At 41.3% G+C, this 23,107-nt stretch overlaps 1 protein-coding gene across 2 annotated transcripts in view; it reads left to right on the forward strand.

Moving 5' to 3' along the window:
- Positions 1-517: 517 nt before the first annotated feature.
- The window catches only part of CMKLR2 (chemerin chemokine-like receptor 2), a 47,064-nt gene continuing 24,474 nt past the window's right edge, over positions 518-23,107 (forward strand). Inside the window, exons 1-2 of one of the 2 annotated variants that reach the window (XM_047873119.1) lie at positions 518-652; positions 13,496-13,546. The gene's annotated coding sequence lies outside the window, so the exon portion shown is untranslated. Of the gene's footprint in view, positions 653-7,080; positions 7,216-13,495; positions 13,547-23,107 lie in introns of those variants that run through there. The other variant, XM_047873118.1, reaches the window with a different exon arrangement.

Genomic DNA, 23,107 nt, shown 5'->3' on the forward strand with positions numbered 1-23,107 from the left:
ATCAATTTCCTCAGCTCCTAAGAGCTTTCTCTGGCAACCCATCTAGATAAAGAAATAAAAACTAAAACACCTAATTAATGTGTGATTACAATTCTCCACTGTCAGAAACACACTGGAACCCGGTAAGTAAAATCTCTCCTAATGAGCCCTACAGTTCGCTGTGCAGTTGAAGAGCTCTCCTTTGACATTCTAAGGTTCTTTTCATTCCACCGTCAGAATGAAATTTAACTTGACTTCTCATAAGCAAAAGCCCATCAAACAAAGGAAGGATGGGTGCCCCCCCATCACTTTTCAGCCTGCGGCACTGCAGCCAATAGCAATGGTTTCCATTCAAAAAACAAACCTCAGTTATACACACATACACGCTGAGCAAAAGAATTAATCTGTGCTGTTTGTTCATCGTTTACTTTTCTCCTGGAATACATGATGCATTTTTGTGGAGGGTGGTGGAGGAAGGGAAGAACCACATTCAAATGAAACCCAACATCACTCTCCTCCAGTGTCATTTCAAAAGCCAGATAAAAGCCAAATGAGGAGGCTGGGAAAGAGTGTACAACGTAGCGGTTCTGAAAACCACCCTCCATTTCATTCTGGAGCGGGGAGGTCACACCCAGGCATCAAAATAGCTTCTCTCCTCAAAGTAAATTAGCTGGTAAGTGCTTTCTTGTTTGTTTTCCTCAGACTGACACATTTGCAGCCGACCTGATGAGGATTTTCTGCAGATGATTTATTTACAAAACAGTATTTTGACTAAGTACCAGCTGGCAGACCAGAAAAAGGACTCCTGATAGTTTAGGAAAAGTTCTATGTGCAGATTCATAGTTTTGGTCCTGTCACAGTTTTTAGGGAAGGTCATAACCAGGTTTGCTACTGCTGCTGATTAAAACCTCAAACCCTGAAGGAGAGAACATGAGGGTGTCGCTCGGGTGAGGGGGTGGGAGGGCACAAAGAACTTTGAGTAATTTCCTCGGCTTTTACCTAGAAAATTACAGCTCATAAATGTGGATTTTAAGTAGTTGTGACTCAGAAATAATCAAACATCATTTGTGGAAAGGCCACTTAGAGAAAACTAGTAGGAGAAAATGGTGCTCTGAGATGAAAATTGATTTCGCCCTCCTTAAATGACAAGGTAGGGGGGAAAGTTCTAAACTGAGCTGTAAATGTGGTTGGTTGGGTTTTTGTTGTTGTTGTTGTTGTTTTCCTCCCTTTTAAAGACAATAGCTTGTGGTTCTTCAGAACAAACATTTCTTTGTTGTTGCTGCATTTTTGAAATCTCATAATCAATTGCCTGTTAGGATAATTGGTACCTGGGCTCTCCTAATGAAGGACAAATGACTAAATGCAGGGAAATTGCTGGGAGAAAAGGTTTATCTAACGTGATTGTTCTTTTGGGAGGTGGGAGCCAGCTGCTTTTGGTCTAATAGTTTATCCTTTCCTCCCAGTAAAAGCTAATGAAAACCAAATGAAAATTTGATAACTTTCACCAGCAATTATTCTTTCAAATTGGCCCTTTTTCGCTTAAAACAAACACATCCGCCCAAGCTTCCACAAACTTGTTGCTTAATGAATGCACCAGTGTGTTTTTTTTTGTTTGTTTCTTTCTTGTGTGGGGGAAAGAAATAAAAGACCAATGGACCTTTCTGTGGATCTTCAATTACTTAGTTCAAGTAATTCCTCTGACTGAATTAAATTCTCCTCACGTTTTCACATCTTCCTGACGCTAGATGCTTTTTCAGTTTTCTCATGGTCTTTATTTATGATTTTACCTGGGACTTCAGTCATTTAGTTTATAACAGAATGTCACATATCTTGTTACTTTACCACTAATTGTCATCTGAGGTAGATATTTAACTGAATATTCCCTTTTCAAAGGCCACACACCTATGGGCATAATTTTGAAAAGAACGCTGTATGCTCAAAGTTCTTTTTTCCAAATCATTTATAATTTTTAAAAAATCAGAAGCTATCAAATATCCAATGGTAGGAGGCTAGTTAAGGATTTCTTATATAGCATCTCAGTGAAATATCTTGCAGTCATTAGGAAATCATAATTTGGAGGATTATGTAGCATCATGAATGGGTGCTTATAATATTAACTTTATTAATAATATTAATTATGTAAAAAGTAAATGCAGTTGAAAAAAACTGAAGTATTCAAAATAGTAGTGGTAATGAGCCTATAATGAGCTTATGATGTGCTGATGGTAAACTGATGGTATGTTAGGGAGGGAAAACTTTACTCTCTTAGGTTCAGTTCTGAAGGCCTGCAAATTAAACTGACTAGAGTGGGGCACCTGGGTGGCTCAGTCAATTAAGCGTCCGACTTCAGCTTGGGTCATGATCTCTTGGTTTGTGAGTTGAAGCCCCGCGTCGGGCTCTGTGCTGACAGCTCAGAGCCTGGAGCCTGCCTCGGATTCTGTGTCTCCCTCTCTCTCTGCCCCTCCCCTGCTTGCACTGTCTCTCTCTCAAAAATACATACACATTAAAATTTTTTTTTAAAAAAGAGATGGTTAGAATTTGGGTTTATATATCATCTTAATTAGGAAGTTGAGGGGAGGAAATCATAAGTTATGATTTCCTAATTTATGTACCATCCCTTAATAAAGGAATGGGAAAATAAATGATTTTTTAGAAAGATAACTGACTGGGCCCTTGTCTGTTTAGGGGTGGTGTGCAGACGTCACCTCTAATAAGGAGTCAGTCTTCCCAGGTTGCTCTCCAGGAGGCGCTTTATGACAATTGAGTTATTTGGGGACCTCAGGTGCCTTCTGCTCAAAATAATTTTTAGGGGTGGCTGGGTGGCTCAGTCAGTTAGGTGTCCGACTCTTGATTTTACCTCAGGTCTTGATCTCAGGGTCATGAGTTCAAGCCCTGCATTGGGCTCTGTGCTGGGCATGGAAGCCTACTCAAAATAATAATAATAATAATAATAATAATAATAATTGTTATGCCACACTGGTGGATGCTGGGCCTCTTCATGTGATATAGCTCTTCTTTTTTTCCTGAACTTTCTCTAATAGTCTATTACTTTAATGATTTAAAAACTCTATCATATTGAAAATTCCTATTTTTTCTTCGGTCTTCAGCTTTCATAAAAACCACAAAAAAAGTTAAATATTTGATCTCATGGGGGCTCTTCAGTTCTAATTCACCTGGTTTCTTTGATAACATTGACTAGTAAAGGTTTCTGCCTTATAAAACTTCTAATGAAAGTAGTGAAGTCTGAGTACAGTAACAGCTGATAGCATAAGAAGTTAATAGATAGATTGGGCGCCTGGGTGGCGCAGTCGGTTAAGCGTCCGACTTCAGCCAGGTCACGATCTCGCGGTCCGTGAGTTCGAGCCCCGTGTCGGGCTCAAGGCTGATGGCTCAGAGCCTGGAGCCTGTTTCCGATTCTGTGTCTCCCTCTCTCTCTGCCCCTCCCCCGTTCATGCTCTGTCTCTCTCTGTCCCAAAAATAAATAAACGTTGAACAAAAAATTAAAAAAAAAAAAAAAAAGAAGTTAATAGAAAAGACATAGCTGGTTAAATGAAGATTACTAACATCATTCTCTCTTTGGTTTTTTTAATTATATTTATTAATTAATTTGTTTATTTATTTATTTTGCGAGAGTGTATGTGTGTGCATGCGTGTACAGAGGCAGAGGGAGAGAGAGAATCCCAAGCAGGGATCCCCGGACTGTCAGCGCAGAGCCCGACGCAGGGCTCGATCTCGTGCCTGGGAGATCCTGATCTGAGCCAAAACCAAGAGGGACGCTCAACCATCTGAGCTACCCAGGCACACCTAACAGCATTCTCTTGAATTGCACAGTTTCCAAATATGCTTCAAAGGTGTGAGGGCACATCTTTACAGTTGCCATTTTGATTTTACCTGTCACCGCAGAGCTCTAACACCAACGAAGCTTTTAGCTTGTTTCATGGCTTGAAGCAAACCTTTGGGACCTCAGTTCCCTTTTCTCTAAAATAAAACTGATGGGCCACGTTTCTTCCAGCACCACAGTCCACCTCCCCCTGCCTCCTTTTTAAATGTCTGGCTGAGTCACTGCTCAGTGAGATCTATATAATGGATGCTCATTACATACAGTGCCACATACAGTGGACACCCAATAAATACTGATTGAGGCAACTCTTTCACTCAGACGGTTTTTTCATATTCTTCAATCATCATAGTATGTTCTGATTATTCCGTTGATACTCAAATAAGATGAAAAATGCTCTTTTTTTTTATAAAATTTTTTTTAAACACTTATTCATTCTTGAGAGACAGAGCATGAGCAGGGGTCGGGCAGAGAGAGAGGGAGGCACAGAATCCGAAGCAGGCTCCAGGCTCCGAGCTGTCAGCACAGAGCCCGACGCAGGGCTCAAACCACAAACCGTGAGATCATGACCTGAGCCGAAGTCAGAGGCTCAACAGACTGAGCCCCCCAGGCACCCCGAAAAATGCTCTTCATTGTTAAAGAAAATCGTGCCATTTGGAGCCAAGTATACATGATTCAGGCACAAGTGTTTTGTAAGACATCATGCCGTGGTACCGTCAGCCCAATTAATATATTGGTCAAATGATTAATTAGCAGGTGGAAGGGTAAAGGTTAAATAGGGCCTGGTTTTGCCTGTGGAAGAGTTTCTCTCTGTGAGGGGAACTGACCCGGGGGAAAGCCAGCCATCTGATGTGGACCTCATTGGCCACTCTTGTTCATTATTAAAACATCAATCAATGAACCCCTGTGAACTTCGGTGTTTGAAATATGACACGCAGCAGCTCTCTGAAGGACATGTGCAAATAAACACATAATTTGTGATAAAGGAATTCAAAAATCAAATAAATAAAGTGTGATAGGACTTTTGAATGGTTTAAATATTCTTTTGTTTTGTCTTACTCTGTTTCACCTCCATGTGGAAGATGGAAGTTGGGGGGCACCTGGCTGGTTCAGCTGGTAGGGCATGATCTCGGGGCTGTGAGTTCGAGCCTCACGTTGAGCATAGAGATTGCTTAAAAAAAATAAAACCAGCACCAGGGGGTGCCTGGGTGGCTCAGTCGGTTAAGCATCCATCTTCGACTCAGGTCATGATCTCTCAGTTTGTGGGTTCAAGCTTGAGTTGGGGACTCTATGCTGACAGCTCGGAGCCTGGAGTCTGCTTTGGATTCTGTGTCTCCCTCTCTCTCTGCCCCTCCCCTGCTCATACTCTGTCTCTGTCTCTGTCTCTCTCTCTCAAAAATAAATAAACATTAAAAAAAATGAATAAAAATAAAAATCTTTAAAAAAAGATGGAAGTTGGAAATTATTATTTGCCATTTTGCCAGGGAGAAAGGGATTGTTTGTTTATCATTAGCTAAAAGAAGGTGCCTGTTCATAATCCTATTCAATCAAACAGTTATTGATGGAATCCTTGGCTAGGTTGGTAGAAGAAGACATAAGAATTTTAAAGGAAGAGTCTTGCCCTTGGTAAGCTTAAAGCTATGCTTCCTGGGAACAGAATGAAGTTATTAAACCAAAAAGGCTTGTTTGTCCGTTTATCTTTTTTAATTTTTTTTTTAACGTTTTTTAATTTATTTTTGAGACAGAGAGAGACAGAGCATGAACGGGGGAGGGGCAGAGAGAGGGGGAGACACAGAATGGAAACAGGCTCCAGGCTCTGAGCCATCAGCCCAGAGCCCGAGGCGGGGCTCGAACCCACGGTCCGCGAGATCGTGACCTGAGCTGAAGTCGGACGCTCAACCAACTGAGCCACCCAGGCGCCCCTGTTTTTAATTTATTTTTTTAGTAATCTCTATGCTCAGTGGGGCTCGAGCCCACAACCCTGATATCAAGAGTCGCATGCTCTACTGACTGAGCTAGACAGGAGCCCCTAACCTAAAAACGTTTAGAAGTATGGAGTGCTAAGGCGCCTGGGTAGCTCAGTTGGTTAAGCATCTGACTCTTGATTTTGGCTCAGGTCACGATCTCACAGTTTGTAGGATCGAACCCTGCCATCGGCCTCTGCACTGATGGGGCGGAACCTGCTTGGGATTTTCACTCTACCTCTCTGCCCCTCTCTCTGTCATGTGCATGCTCATTCTCTCTCCCTTTCTCTCTCTCAAAATAAATAAACATTAAAAAAAAAAAGTATGGGGTGCCTACCGAAGGTGGAGTTTAGAAAAGGCAGAGAGGGATGTGAACAGGCATATTCAGGTTAACAGTTCATGGAGGAGGTGAGAGTCAGTGTCCCATGACACAGTCAAAGTGAGATGGCAAGATTTGGACTTGACTGAGTAACTGATGGGATGTACCCACCAGAAGTCCTCCTGAGCCCTAGGAGCTTGTGGAAGCACTTGCTAGGAGGGAGGAGCAGAGACTTCTGACCCATGAGACAAGGGATGTGAGAGCAGCATGCAGGTGAAAAGCAGAGAGCTGTTTCCACTAAAGCATCAGGGCACAAGAAGCCCTGTTTATGGTCTCTGCTAACAAAAACAACAAAACAAATATCAGTGAAAGAGAATTCTCCATTCCACGACCCTCACTTCATGCCAAAGCCCTACCCAGCTTTGACGCAACAAGCATTCCCATGCTTGGGCAGTGCACTGATAAGAGTTGTGGTGCCCAGGGAGTGCGAACTTGTACTCAAACACGTGCAATAACCTCCTGGAGGCCCCGGGAATACTTTTGGGTGAACTCTTCTCAAGTGTGATACATTTTTCGGGCAAGCACAGTGGAACTACATCAGAAAAATGGAGACGCCCCAATGAATCCCGAATTAACACCCTAAATACGACCCCATTTGTGTCCACTGTCAACAGGAGGGATTTTCAGGTTACAATAGGAATATATTTATATAACACTTGATGTTTTTCACTGCTGTTTTCAGTAATACTGCTGACTACTCTCCTTAGGAATCCACATCTAACTCAATCCGGCAGTGAAGGCTCTCACTGAAGTCCTGAAAACCTGTATTGCCAGTGTGGCTGATCTGCATAAAGCATTTCAGAATTTAACCAATCCATTAATACAGCTGGGCTCAAAGTCAGGCTGACCCAACGAGGACCAGGAAATTCCCAAGTGGACTTTGTTTTGAGTGTTCTTTTTAAACTGAAGACGAAAGGAGAGTAGGAAAAGGGTTCAGGCTCACCAGTGGGTTAGGCGGACTTTTTAGGACACCAAAAACAAGAGGCCTTGTTGGTGTTACTGTCGAAAAGGCAACCTCATGAATACAAAGTTCCAGCTAAGGTGAAGCCAAGAAGGTAATTCATTTCATAAAGTCTAACGCATAAAGAATTCAATTGGGAGGGTCCTAGTGTTCCCTCAGGAGTCATGCAGAAGCGAAGCAGATTTCACTGGTGCTTAAAATGGCTTCCAGGGTTTCTCTCTGAAGTTCTAATTTTGTGTTTTCTTTTTATGCCCCCCCCCCAAAATGTTATTAAAGAATTGTCTATGGGGGCACCTGGGTGGCTCAGTTGGCTGAGCGTCCGATTTCAGCGCAGGTCATGATCTTGCAGTTCACGACTTTGAGCCCCGCATCAGGCTCTGTGCTGCCAGCCCAGAGCCTGGAGCCTGCTTCAAATTCTGCATCTCCTCCTCTCTCTGCCCCTCCCCTGCTCGTGCTGTCTGTTTGTCTCTCTCTCAAAAATTAAAATAATAATAATAATAATAATAATAATAATAATAAATGAGTCAGTTGGGTTTAGTTCTGCCATTTCAAATATTTGACATAATTGCATATAACAGACCTCACTATTCAACAAAACGTGATCATTATAAACACACGTAATATAATCATTCCAGAAGTGTTTGAGGAACACTAGGGGGTGCATCAGGTCTTGGGATGAAGGCAGAGTTGCTATGAAAAAGGGAGGACTTCGTGGAGAAGGACTTTGAAAGGAGGTCTGCAACCTGGTAGCTTGGAAAAGAGAATTCAAGCCGAGTCTAAAAAAATATGTGTGGTGTTGAATTTTCATTAGGACCACACTGTCCCTAATTTCATGAAAAATAATTTGTACGTACAGTTGGATCCCCGGACCTGGAACATAGTGCTTATGGATATGACATCCTTAATTTTTCATAGAACTTTCTCATTGGTGGTTTGTAATGATGCACTTCTGTTTGCATAGAAAAAAAATATGGTAATGGAGTATTCTGCCTGATTATATAATTAAGAGTTGACATAGATTTTTCAATTAGGTTATACCCTTTAAAAGTGCTGTTATTTGACTTGACCATTTTTGACCTAACAAAATGGCAGTTTCTTATGCTTCAACAGAAAATATGGATTACTAATTTAATAAAAAAAATAGTAGGATACTTACGTGTATAATTACTTGTTTTATTTTGTCTAAATATTTGTTAGATTTGTGTATTTTATTTATATACACGATATAGTTAACTATGTTTAACACTGAAACCTTAGTACACATACTATAGTTTGGATGACTGAGAAAGCACTTTCTCCTCCAACACTAAACTTTTATTGAGCACCTATTAGGTTTTCCGCAGGCTGCTCTGTACTTGAGACATACGTGTGAGTAAAACAAGAGGTGCCTGGGTGGCCCAGTTAAGCGTTCAACGCTTGGTTTCAGCTCAGGTCATGATCTCACGGTTTGTGAGTTTGAACTCCCACATCAGGCTCTCTGCTGTCAGCCCAGAGCCCACTTCAGATCCTCTGTCTCCCCCTCTCTCTACCTATCTAGAGCACTCTGTCTCTCAAAAACAAGCAAACAAACAAACAAACAAGAAAGGATGATTAAAACATAATCTTTGCTTATAAGGCTCTCACAGTTTAGTAAGGGAGAAAACACTTCCACAGATAATTACTACGGTGCACAAGGTTTAAGAAGGAAGTGCCTGAAATCGGACAGACCAGAACTCTTGTCTGAGTTTCAACACTATTGCTAAGTGCCCAAGCTCTCTTTGCCTCATGGAAATAATAATAGTATCTCACAGGGTTGTTGAGAGAATTAAATGTGAAAATGCATGTAAAATGGCTTAACATTGTATTGTACTTCACAAATATGCAGGAAATGTTAGGTATTACCACAATGTGTTAAATGCTATTATATGGATAGGTGTGCCTGGTATTTGCTTCCTTTTGCATGTGGTTAGGTGAACTGGTTTTATTTCTTTTTTATTTATCTGGTTTTTTTTTTTAAAGATTTTATCTTTAAGTAATCCCTATACCCCATATGAGGCTCAAAGTCACAACCCTGAGACCAAGAGTTCCACTGATGGGACCAGCCAGGCGCCACTGGGTGAACTGGTTTTAATTATGAGTTACTCATGAAATAGTGAACTAGTTTGCTTTTGTAAGATTTTAGAGGAAAATTTCATCACCTTTTCCTGGAAGACCCATTGTCAACCAAAAGTCCTTGTCTAATTAAGTGGCTGAACAGATTTAACACATCCTTCAGGAGGGAAGCTAGCTTTCCTAAGCACTCAACAGTCTTTTAACACCTCTAATAAAAAAGAGGAACTGAACACAGGAACTAACAAATTTGATGATAATCAAGAATTTAAATTCTCACCTCAAACTCACCTTTGCCCTCTCAGATAAAAATTATTGTTAGTTATTGTCAAGATGCCATGGGCATAAATGTCTTCTATCAAAAGCCACTAATGTAGGCTTTCAGCCAGGCAATAAATATTTTTGAATTCTACTATTTGCCAGGCACTGAGCTAGGCTCTAGGGGTATAAAGGCAAGCAAAAACTACAGCCTGTCGGAAGAGAGACATTTATTATGTATTCAAATATATAACTAACAGTTATAAGTAAAGCATATAGAGCAGTGACCTTGATTGAGACTGAGGGACAGGCTGGTGGTGGTCAGAGAAGAGTTCATTTAGAATGAACTGTAATGAACTAACATCTGAAAATACCGCTTACCCTTCAGTAGAGCCGGTGATTTGCTCCCCAATCAAAAACAACCAGCAAGTTCAGGAAATAAAAGCTTAGTCAAATCAATTGTTTAGCTACATAATGAAAAACACTAAGTTGATATAAATTATTTACTCTTGGGGCACCTGGGTGGCTCAGTCAGTTAAGCATCTGACTCTTGATTTGGGCTCCGATCATGATCTCACGGTTTGTGAGTTTGAGCCCTGCATTGGGCTCCACTCAGATGGTACAGAGCCTGCTTGGGATTCTCTTTCTCTCTCTCTCTCTCTCTCCCCCTCTCCCTCGCTTCTCTGCATTTCCCTCAAGCGTGCTCTCTCTCTCTCAAAATAAATAAACTAAAAAAGCAAATAATAAATTATTTACTCTTACCCGATCAGACAGCTAATGTTAAACATGACTTTTTTGTTTGACTGCCTTTCTGCCCCACCTGGGCTTTTATTTCATTAGCCCTATTGAAATAGCCCTTCACCTCTGGGGTGATTTTCTCATTATCAACATGCTCACATACAAAATGTTACTTCAGTATAGTCCTTCACATGCACTAACCAAGAAGATGGGGGAAATTTTAGAAGATAGTAAAATGACCGAGTTCTTCTTGCCTTATCTGGGAGACGGGCTTTGCTCTGGAATAATATTTCATGTATAAACATGACGTTTCTCCATAGTTTGCCTTTCTTTTGTTTTTTTTTTTCTTTGTTTTGTTTTGTTGAGAGAATGAATAGGGCAAGTATTCTGAACTTCAGTTCACACTTAAAATTGCTTATATCAGAGGAAGGATTATAATATATCAAACACTATAAAAAAAGATTTATTCAGAAAGGTATTGCGTTTCCCAGGACACGAGGAGGGGAAGATGACTGTAGAGAGTGTCTGTCCATTTTAAACATTTATTAAAATATTTACGAGAATCTTCACGTTCTGGGGCACCCGGCTGACTCAGTCAGAAGAGCATGCAACTCTTGATCTTGGGGTCATGAGTTCGAGCCCCATGTTGGTATAAAGATTACTTAAAACAAATAAATAAAATTTAAAAAAAGAATATTCACATTCATTTATTTCAGCCTCAAATAAACAAAAGCTTGATTTTTAAAAACTACATCTATTTTTTTTTTTTGCCATGTGAAATGGAATCTGCTCAAGTCCACTGAGTATTCTTCAGTAATTTCGTAAAGAATGACCATTGCCTCCATTTTAGATTTTTTCTTAAGCAATCGGTAAATAACTTACTCATCAAACTTGAGAGAATGCCCCAAAAGAATTTCTTTTGAAAAGCTGGTCTTCTTCTTGCTGAGCCAGATAATTCCTGTGTTTTCTAGCCAGTTGGATGACAGCAGGTCAGTGAGATCACAGCAAGAAGTCCCAGCTATGTTAGACCCGTCTTCAGCACAAGAAATGAACTCATCTACACGAATCATTTGGTGCAAAATAAATACATTCCTTCAGTAGAACATTATCACAGGATCAGAATGTCCTACTTTGGAAAGGAAGGAATGAGCCCAATGCAGCTTTACAGTAACAGCAGGAAACCATTATTTTGTTGCTCACAGTGGTATGTTTCAGCCGATGTTTTCTTAGAATGAAGCATAAATCCAAAATGTTAGCTAAACCAAGCCTGAATAATATCAAACGAGCCCTCTGATTACAGCCGATGATCATTACATTAGCGGGAAGCCTAAGAATTTGCAACCTCTCAACAAAGTCATGCTAATTATGTGAATTATTTCATAATACACCTAATTCAAAGATTAATAAAGTAAGATAATAATAATGATATATCACAATTCTTGGCTATAAACCAGGCACTGTGCTAGACACATACGTATCCTGTGTATTTTTTTTTTTTTTAAGTAAACTCTGTACCCAATGTGGGGCTTGAACTTATGATCTGTAGATCAAAAGCCACATGCTCTCTACCCATACAGATTGCTCTCTGAGTCAGCCGGGTGCCCCAGAACGTGAAGATTCTCGTAATATTTTAATAAATGTTTAGAATGGACAGACACTCTCTACAGTCATCTTCCCCTCCTCGTGTCCTGGGAAACGCAATACCTTTCTGAATAAATCTTTTTTATAGTGTTTGATATATTATAATCCTTCCTCTGATATAAGCAATTTTAAGTGTGAACTGAAGTTCAGAATACCCCTATCATTCTTCTTCTTTTTTTTCTTTTTTTAAATGTTTGTTTATTTATTTTGAGACAGAGCATAAGCAGGGGAAGGGCAGAGAGAGAGGAAGAGAGAGAATCCTAAGCAGGCTCTGCACTTTCAGCTAGGAGCCTGACACGGGGCTTGACCCTATGACCCTGGGATTGTGACCTGAGCCAAAATCAAGAGTCAGACGCTCAATCCACTGGGCCACCCTGGGGCCCCTCTTTTTTTTTTTCTTTTAAGTGAACATAACCTCAAGATTATATCATCTTCATAATAAAACAAATATGACATTTAGAGCTAGATCACTTTCAATGCTTGCTTCTCTTAATAGCCAGCATTCTCTTCGATCTACAGTTGAGATCAACACATTCAAGCCTCAGCACTTCTTTGCAATTTTAACCTTTTTCTGAAAAATCAGTCTGCCCACCTTAGCCTCTGCTTCCTGTCATAATGCTGCTTTCCCTGGGCATACAGAGAATCCTTGCCCTTCTTGTGATGTGTCACTTTGTGGGGCTGGTGCTTGCCACACTTCTTGTAGAAAGTCCGGTGGGTTTTTAGGAATGTTCACCGTGTTTGTGAGAGCTACATCTGTACAGAAAGTATCTTGTTATTATTGTTTAAACAACCCAGCAATGGTTTCTTGATGGGGTTTCTCCCCAGATCACAGATGAAGAAACTGAAGTTGGCCGTAATAATTAAAAAAAAAAAAAAAGATGTGGTATGTGTGACCACTGTCTTTGATTTGCCATTATCGGGGAGGAAAAAAATATCTTTTCCTCCTCCCCTTCTAAATTCTCAACTGGGGTCCCCTGCGACAAAAGACAGAATATCGAGAGAAAAACATACAGATTGCTTAATACAAGTTTGGCATGACTCGGGAGCCTTCATAAGGAAATGAAGACCTGAGGAAACCGTTATACTGGAGTGTTTTTATCCTGACCAAAAATGAGAACTTCTGAAAATGTGTTAAGACGAAGGGTTGTGAGCGGAGAGAGTAAAGTGGGGGAAACATGGCAAGGTTTGTTGCTCAGATCCTTCTCAGAGTCCCTACTTCCTTGGAGGTAAGGGTGCCCTTTCCTCAGGGTCTCTGGGGGGCATCTGTCACATGAGACTCCTATGACCTGCTTCAAGGGAGACAAGGGAGGTCAGAGAGTCCTTTCTGCTGCTGCTGTTTCTCAAACTCCTTCAGCTTAAGCTATTTAATATACCAAGATGCCATATGTTGGGTAGGATGTCCTAAACCTTACCAGTTTCTACGTTGGATTGGGAACAAATGTGAAATAGTACTTACAAATAAGACAATAGGAAATAGACATACACTAGAAATAGAGGGAAAATGGGATTTAGAGGTCTGGAGACCCAGGGAAAACAATTATAACAGTGACAAATGACTATGTATCAGACACTGAGCTCCACGTGATTGCCTCATTTCATCCCCACAGCTACCCAATCAAGTAGATATTATTATGATCCCTCTTTTACAGATGGAGAAATCGGGGCTTGGAACTTTCGACTAACTTCGCAAGGCCACACAGGTAGGTAATAGGTGGAACTGCAATTTGAAACCAGGGTCTGTCTGACTCCAGGGCCCTAGTCCTTAACGACCATAAAATACTGCCCAGAAATGCTTATGATGGTTTGTGGATTTCACCAGAGCACTAGATGAAGAGGGCCTGGTGGGAAAGAGGGAAGTTTAACAACTGAAGAGATGAGGGTGACAGAGAAAGAAGACAGACTGGAAAGGAAACATAGAACCAGAATTCAACTCTACATAAACACCCTTGAATATTTAGATGTCCCGAGGGAGAGTGGGGGGCAAGGGCAGTGACAGATGAGGCATAACTGGAGCGTCTTTGGGGGCTGCTATGACTTCTCTTCATCCCACGATGGTGAGCCAGGTAAGTGTCCTCGGGCCAACGAAGGCCTGCCGTGTTCTCAAACTGCAGCGTTGATCCGGCAAAGCGCCACATCTCACCAGTTTATTTAGAGTTTGGGGATGGCTAGAGCATGAGCTTGGCTCTCTTCCTCTGTTTGAGTAGCTGCAGCAGCGATTAAAGTGGCCTCAGTGTGTGGAAAAAAAAGTGAGAGAGAGAGAGATAAAAGGAAGGCTGCACATACTTGAACACTCTGTTAATGTTCTGGCTGTGCAAAGAAATTCTATTAATCTTGCTTTCGGTCTCTCGATTCCAACAGTCATATTAGGGACTCGGCTTCTAATACACAGTCTTTCAAGAGGACAGATAGGGGTGCAGGGAAGAGAGCCTGGGATCCCGAAAGAAAGAATTTGCCTCCGCAGTGCCACACTTGGGGTGCTATCAGAATTCTCTCCTCTGAAGCCCTTCCCCACTTGCCTGGAATTCACTGAGCCCCCCACCCCTCTGAGGAAGTGCTTCCCCACCTTGATGTTTAGTCCCATCATTATCCTAGGACTGGAAGGTAAATGTAGGTCTTGGAAATTGAGTGGACCGGAAAGAAACTTCATACACACTTTTTAAAAACCTTACCACGCCGCCAAACGAGAATTCAAAGTATCACGCATATATAGGCCATCAGGAATGTTGACATGAATTTAGAAACAGTCGCAAAACTGGTCAGTAATTCACAGGACAATAATCAACTGCATTCCAGTAGACACAATTCATTCATATTTCTACGGACAAGGATCATTTGTGTTAAGCTGTTGACAATGTGTCGCTCAGACAGCGACAGGGAGAGAGAAGCTGAGAAGACACACCAGATAGGAAAGACGCTGAGAATCTTTCTTCCCCTTTCAATGTCTCTCACAATTGCTGCTGACAGGCCCTAAATCCTAAAGAAATTAGGACATTTCCTCATATGTAATTCAACATAAAAAGTATGGGGCGCCTGGGTGGCGCAGTCGGTTAAGCGTCCGACTTCAGCCAGGTCACCATCTCGCGGTCCAGGAGTTCGAGCCCCGAGTCAGGCTCTGGGCTGATGGCTCAGAGCCTGGAGCCTGCTTCCGATTCTGTGTCTCCCTCTCTCTCTGCCCCTCCCCCATTCATGCTCTGTTTCTCTCTGTCCCCAAAATAAATAAACGTTAAAAAAAATAAATAAATACTAAACTAAAACTCATAAATTTTGTAATAAAATTAAAATAGTTTTTTTTTTTCCAGAATTTTCTTACTGCAAAATTGTACATTAATCCACCGAAGTGAAGCCTTTGCTTTGCTGGTACACTAACTTAGTCTGCTTTTGGAGTTATAACTCCTCCTCCAGTAACTTAGCTTTTGGACACACCAGTGACTTCTTTAGTAAAGTCCTCTTTCAGGCCAGTGGGCTGAGCATTTTCTTTTCTTTTGAGAGAGAGCGTGTGAGGGGAAGACTTGGCACAGGGGGAGAGAGAGAGAATCTCAAGCCGGTTCCATGCTCAGTGCAGAGCCCAATGCCGGGTTCGATCTCACGACCCTAGGATCATCACCTGAGCCGAAATCAAGTCGGGCGTTCAACCAACTGAGCCACACAGGTGTCACTAGGTTATTTTCTTTTTTTTTTTTTTTTAAGTTTTTATTTATTTTTGAGACAGAGAGACACAGCATGAGCAGGGGAGGGGCAGAGAGAGGGGGAGATACAGAATCTGAAGCAGGCTCCAGGCTCCCAGCTGTCAGCACAGAGCCTGATGCGGGGCTCAAACTCACAGAGTATGAGATCATGACCTGAGCTGAAGTCGGGCGCTCAACTGACTGAGCCACCAAGGCGCCCCGGGTTGAGTATTTTCTAATGAAATAGATCGAAGAAGAAAATGGAAGAAACATTATGTGGTACTATCACTGTAAATGGGTAAGGTATCTGAAATAAAACCCAGCCATAAATCGTATTTTTCCGGACACCTACGTATCACAAATCATGTCTCACGGTATAGTTCTGTATTAAGACCACTGTACTGATTTTAATTCTCACTCCAATGTGTCATGAGGTTGAGGAGTGTGTGTATTTTTTTTAAGCAGTATAATAAGATGTCACCCTGGAAACACTTTAGATATCTGCTGGGTCTGTTAGTTAAAAGGATACATTTTTATTATTCAATATAAAATAATAATTTTAAATTTAATTACAAAATTGAAACAAATAATTTTATATTTAATTATAAATTTAAACAAATTATTGTTATTAATTATTTTAATGTTTATTTACTTTTTTTTTAATGTTTATTCGGGGAGACAGAGAGACAGAGTGGGGGAGGGGCAGAGAGAGAGGGAGACACAGAATCTGAAGCAGGTCTCCAGGCTCTGAGCTGGTCAGCACAGAGCCCGACATGGGGATCGAACCCATGAAGTACGGGATCATGACCTGGGCCAAAGTCGGATGCTTGACCGACTGAGCCACCCAGGCGCCCCAATGTTTATTTACTTTTAAGAGAGAGAGACAGAGAGAGAGAGCATGAGCGGAAAGGGGCAGAGAGAGAGAGGGATACGCGGAATCCAAAGCAGGGTCCAGGCTCTGAGCTGTCAGCACAGAGCCCAATGTGGAGGTCGAACTCATGAACCATGAGATCATGACCTGAGCTGAAGTCGGACACTTAACCGACTGAGCCACCCAGGCGCCCCAACAAATTATTTTAAATAAAAGTTGCCTAAGGAGCAATCAGCTTTCTAGATTTGAAAATGAGGTGGGAGGGTACTGGGCAGGGGGCTAAAGACGAAAAATTAAAAGTCTCTTGGTTATACTCTGGTCAATTTGCCTCAACTCTGAGCTGGGAGTAGAAATGTTAAGTACAGTACAGTCAAGTAAAATGTAAAGGGTGCCCTCAAACAACAGCAGCTTGTGTCTCAGGGTGACACTTGCCAGTTGGGACTGAGCCCCCGTTAGCCACCAGCACCATCAGCAAGCCCCAGTGGTTTGCTGGGAGGTCTTGATCATGGGAAGGCTGTTGTTTTGTGGTTAACACTTCCACCCAGCTCCACGTGGGCAAACCTCCAAATAAGACGAAACTGATTGCCAGGCTACTGCACTCTATTTCCACATCTGTTTAGGCTCCTCTCGGGTCTTGCTCCAGTCCTGATTTCTGCATTCTGACTCCTGGCTGGGCCGTCTCCCGCAGCTTTATTTATTTCTGGCCTTCTGAGTGAGTGTCGATGCTTTCCTTAAGAACTAAGCTATCTTCTCCGACGCGTGGCTTCCTGTAGCTGGCTGACTTCGTTCCTCCACGTGTGGTGGAGCATCAGTTCTCCGGGATTCAAGTCGGCTCTGTCCTGTGTGGTGAGTCCTTCCCTCCGAGGCCCCCAGGAGCAGCTGCACCTCGTTCCTCAAGGTCACTGTATACACTTAATCTGCCAACAGGCTTGCTTCCTGAAGGATCTGCTGCTCCCTCCCGGAGCCCAGCAGCACTACCTCAAGCTTCCCTGGCTCAGCTTTATCCAGATAAACTACTGGGTTGCTGAAACAATTCCAGAATTCTGATTCTCCCAACTTGTAATAAGAAAGAGAAAGTAAGCCAAACAAGTAAAGCCAAATTTCATGTTGACCATAATGACAGGAGTTCATGGTTAGTAGGTATAATTATTTAATTATACCAAAATCATCTTTGTTTAAACTCTTCCTCACTCGTTCTTTCCACAGATATTTATTGGGCCTATTCCATGTTCTGAGAATTGTTCTTGCAACTAAGGATATAGTGGAGAATTTAAAAAGACAGTTTTGGGGTTCCTGGGTGGCTCAGTCAGTTGTGTCTGACCCTTGGCTTCAGCTCAGGTCCTGATCTGATGGTTTTGTGGGCTTGAGCCCTGCATCAGGTTCTGAGCTGACCGTTTGGGGCCTGCTTGGGATTCTCTCTCTCTCTCCCTCCCTCTCTCTGTCCTTCCCCCACTTGTGCTCTGTCTCTCTCAAAATACATAAATAAACTGAAAAAAGAAAAAAAAAGAGTTTTGGGACTCAGAGCTTACACTGTATATCTAATGGGATTTCCCTGAGTGAGGAGGTAAATAATGATTTAAAGAGTGCTACTTTAGGGGTGCTTGGGTGGCTCAGTCGGTTGAGTGCCTGCTTTGACTCAGGTCATGATCTCAAGGCTCGTGAGTTCGAGCCCTGAGCCAGGCTCTGTACTGACAGCTCAGAGCCGGGAGCCTGTTTCAGCTTCTGTGTGTGTGTCTCTCTCTGCCCCTCCCCTGCTCACACTCTGTATCTCTCTGTCTCTCAAAAATAAATAAACACTGACAAAAAATTTTTAAAGAGCGCTACTTTAGACAAGGGTGTCTAATTGGCATGCTGATATGTATTCTCTCATTTAATCATAGATAAATTCACCATTCAATTTGTGGCTCCTATCTGAAATCAGTACATCATGCTCCAAAAAGTATAGTCTTGCAAGCCTTAAATACTTGAGCCATAACAAATATCCTAGCCTGTGTATTTTTCCAATTTTTTATGATGACAAATTTCAAACATTCAGAGAAGTTGAAAGAATATCGTGCAGAGAACAATTACATACTTATAATCTAGATTGATGACTAACATTTTGCTGTATCTGGTTGACCTATAATTATTTATGTATTTTAAATGTATTATTTGAAGATAGTTTCAAGCTTGCAAAAAACTTGCAAGAAGAAGGCAAAGAATTCTTTCAAATCCCTTTTACCTATTGTTAAAATTTTGCTCCATTTATTTTTGTATTCTGTGTATGGGTCCATGTAGTTTTCCTGAGAGGAAGTTGCACAACTCATGCCCCCTTCTCCTCATATATATATATATATTAATGTTTGTTTTTGAGAGAGAGAGAGAGAGAGGGAGAGGGAGAGGGAGAGGGAGAGGGAGAGGGAGAGGGAGAGGGAATCAGAGGATCTGAAGCAGGCTGTCCTATGTGGGGCTAGAACTCACGAACTGCGAGATCATGACCTGAGCCGAAGTCGGACAGTTAACTGAGCCATCCAGGTGCCCCTACCTATATATTTTAGTGTCTATTTCCTAAGAACAAGGACATTCTTCCACATAACCATTGCATACTTAATAATTAGAGGACATTTAAGTTGATGCAATACTGTCAGCCAACCTCTAATCCATGTTCCAGTTCTGTCAATTGATCCAATAATGTTCTTTTGGGCCTTTTATTTTTCTCTCGTATAGGATGCAGTCAGCATCAGATGTTACATTTACTTGCCATGTCTCTTTAGTCTTTTAATCTGGAACATTTCCTTAGCTTTTCTTTGTCTTTGATGTCACTGACATTTTTGAAGAAAACAGAACATAAAAAAAAAAAAGTTCCTTATTTGGAGGTTGTCTGATGTCTATCATGTGTCATAGTTTGGGTTCTTCTAAAAGAAGACTCAGGGACAGCTTAATGATCGGATATGAGGCTGTGCCCTTAGGATCCATTCCTGTGTGTAGAAGGTGGGGACAACTGGGCAGGGGGAGAAATTGAGCTGCAAAAGTAGGACCGTCTCCATAGGTGGACCTGGGAAGCTAAAATGGACCCGTAAGAATTATCCCCCACTGGGGCATGATGGCCAGGGCTTCCTACTTCCATTTCAGCCATCACTGGAGGTGAGCCACTCTAGAAGGGCGTGGCCCTGGGAAGGGAACTCTGTGTAGTAACAGCAGTCCCTGAAGGGCTGCTAATTGGACGCTGTTTCTTTTTTTTTTTTTTTTAAATTTTTTTTTTTTTGGACGTTGTTTCTTGATGGCTCCCCAGGAGCTAGGGCAACATTTTACCTGGAAAGGGGACCTAGACTGTGCCATAAGTATACCTCAATTAAAAAAAAAAGAAAAAAGATAGGAACACCTGCATCTGACTCTTGGTTTCGGCTCAGGTCATGATCTCACCGTTGGTGGGTCTGAGCCCCATGTGAGGTCCCGCACCGACAGTTGGAGCCTGCTTGGGATCCTTCTTGGGATTTTCTCTCTCTCTGTCCCTCCACTGCTTGTGCTCTCTCTCTCTCTCTCTCTCTCTCTCAAAATAAATAAATAAACAAACCCAAAAAGATAAACATAAAAAAAAATGTTTCATCAATGGTCACAGATTACTTTGTTTCGATCTTTTTCCCCCATTTTCTTTAAAGTTTATTTATTTATTTTGAGAGAGGAGGGGGGGCACAGAGAGAGGGTGAGAGACAGAATCCCAAGCAGGCCCTGCACTGTCAGCGTAGAGCCCAACTTGGGGCTCAAACTCACAAACCATGAGATCATGACCTGAACCCAAATCAAGAGTCAGACACTTAACTGACTGAGCCAGCCAGGCGCCCCTCTTTTCTCTTTTAACATGGAACTATCTTTCTATTTGTTTTTCCTTGACAAAGACTAAACAGACCAGGCCTGATGTCTTGAAGAACGTTCCTATTTTTCAGTGTTTTTCAAATTTGAGTCTTGTGACTTAATGTCACAAGAACTGAGGAAAATAACACAGTTTGCTTTTAATTCGATGATTTTAAGTATTAATACAGATAAAGTAATTTTTTAAGATATGCACTACCTTTGCTAGAAAGCCATTGAAGGCCTGCTTTTATATTCATTATTAATAAAGGAGAGTCTTAGAGAAGTAAAGAGATAAAATGATTTATTACACCAAATTTATTACCCATATTTAAAATTGAGTTAACACAGTATTTGTGTGAGTGTGTGAGTATACATAGCCAGATACTATTTAACCTTCACATTTTCTTCTCTAACAAAGAATGAAAGAAAAAGCTGCTTTGTTGGTTTTTTTTTTTTTTGCAATTTGCAAGTGAAAACAGGAAATGAAAGAATCATATTATCTTGTCCCATCATATTATGTTGTACCATAATCACATTATATTATATTGTTACTAAAGCTTCTTTAGTTCCTTAAATGTAGCACTCATTATAAGCAGCTCTAATCCTCTTAAAATATTATGACTCATTCATTATAACAAATTAAGGAAGACATGAGACACAAGGATCTTTTCAGATTATTTCCAGACAAGCTTCTTTAACTAATGTCCCTCAATTGAGCTAGTTATAAGTTTTCTGATGGAAAAGAATTACCTCTGCTAGGTATTAGTCAAATACTTTCAAAATTTGTCAATGGCCACCACCATGACAAAGGGACAGGGGTATCTTCCTTTCTCCTCCCTACTTTCTTCCATCCCTCCTTTGTCCTTTTTCCCCTGTCTTTAATGGAAAGAATTCACTGCTAAAACTATATGATAGTGCTCATTTTCCACTCAAACTAAGATATATCCCATAAACATTAAAGGAAATCTTCAATATAGGAGCCACAAGTGCATATGAGATAAATATAAAGCTACAGACTTGCTACTGTTATGTGTAGGATAAAATATAATACAGATTTGGTCAACTTTGCCTATTTTGAGCCTATATATTTTGATTCAGCATCATTCCTTGAATATTCATTGTGTTTAAGCCCCTGAATTGGACCCTCTGATGAGTCACAAATTTGATTGATTGACTGGTTGATTGATTCACTTATTTATTCATTCATTCACTTTTATAGTCTCTACAACTAAAGCAAGTTTAGGAAGGAGAAGAAGGTGGTGGAAAAATATGTGTGTTTCCATAGGAGCTTAACTAGTAAGTGGGCTACATTATTATTCTTAGATTCCATAAGCCTAATTTTTAAAAGAACACCATGCTATTTGAGGCACGTGGTTCCCATATGCACAAAATATGCCTATTCCAACTCCTTATTCAGGTGACATGAGCAAAAATAGCAGAGTAAGGACCTCTGAAAGTTCTCTCCTCCAGAAAGCAACAAGAAACTGGCAAAATGGTCACATTCAACTTTTACATAACTCTGATATTTACCCAAAAGCTTGCAGCAATCTGGGAGTGTTCATTAAAAACAAACAAGGGGTTGCCATTTGTAACTATGTGGATGGAACTGGAGGGTATTATGCTAGGAGAAATTAGGCAGAGAAAGACAAAAATCATATGACTTCACTCATATGAGGACTTTAAGAGACAAAACAGATGAACATAAGGGAAGGAAAACAAAAATAATATACAAACAAGGAGGGGGACAAAAGAGACTCATAAATATGGAGAACAAACTGAGGGTTACTGGAGGGGTTGTGGGAAGAGGGATGGGCTAAATGGGTAAGGGGCATTAAGGAATCTACTCCTGAAATAATTATTGCACTATATGCTAACTGATTTGGATGCAAATTAAAAAAATAATAAAAACAACAAAAAAACCCCAAAAAACAAACAAGGGGTGGGGTGCCTGGGTGGCTCGGTTGGTTAGGCAACCCATTTTGGTCAGGTCATGATCTCACGGTTCGTGGGTTTGAGCCCTGCGTCAGGCTCTGTGCTGACAGCTCAGAGCCTGGAGCCTGCTTCGGATTCTGTGTCTCCCTCTCTCTGCCCCTCCCCAGCTTGCGCTCTGTCTCTTTCTCTTTTTCTCTCAAAAATGAATAAACATTAAAAAAATTGAAATAAACAAACAAACAAGGCCACCTAGGTGGCTCAGTGGGTTAAGCGTCTTGACTTTGGCTCAGGTCACTATCTCACAGTTCCATGAGTTCGAGCCCCGCATAAGGGGCTCTGTGCTGACAGTTCGGAGCCTGGAGCCGGCTTTGGATTCTGTGTCTCCCTCTCTCTCTGCCCCTCCCCAACTCGCGCTCTGTCTCTCTCTGTCTCTCAAAAATGAATTAAAAAAATTTTTTAAATAAAGATACATAAAAACAAACAAAAACAACAAAATTCAAAACTACTCAATCACAGTAAAAGAAGTGAGCTGTGTGGCATTTTTAACTTGCCCTGGTCTCATCCTGCTTTGCAATAGTCTTGAAAACCAGCAGCCTGCATTCGTTCTCCATGAAGACTAGCAAGCAGCCAGGCAGCAACTGAAAGGAACAGAAAGCAGTTGTGGAAATCCTTCAAAGCTTCATCCCCAGAGAACTGTTCTATGACCTGTCTGGTGGCTTCTTGGAAAAACTCACTTGCAAGACTATCTATATTTGACCTAAGTCAGCTCACCTACTGTGAAAAGCTTTTTCCCCAGAAGCATTTGTCAAAAATAATAACAGGCAGTTACTTAGCTTTTCAGCTGCCTGAGGTGATGGACACCAGTGGAGGGAAAGCATTAGACTAACCAAAAGCTTTAAAAGAAAGACTGAGGAATGAGACATACAGAGAGGCCTTGAAAAGCTCTGATGTGTACCTGAGAA

Source organism: Prionailurus viverrinus, chromosome C1, assembly GCF_022837055.1.
Source record: "Prionailurus viverrinus isolate Anna chromosome C1, UM_Priviv_1.0, whole genome shotgun sequence".
Taxonomy (NCBI): Eukaryota; Metazoa; Chordata; class Mammalia; order Carnivora; family Felidae; genus Prionailurus; species Prionailurus viverrinus.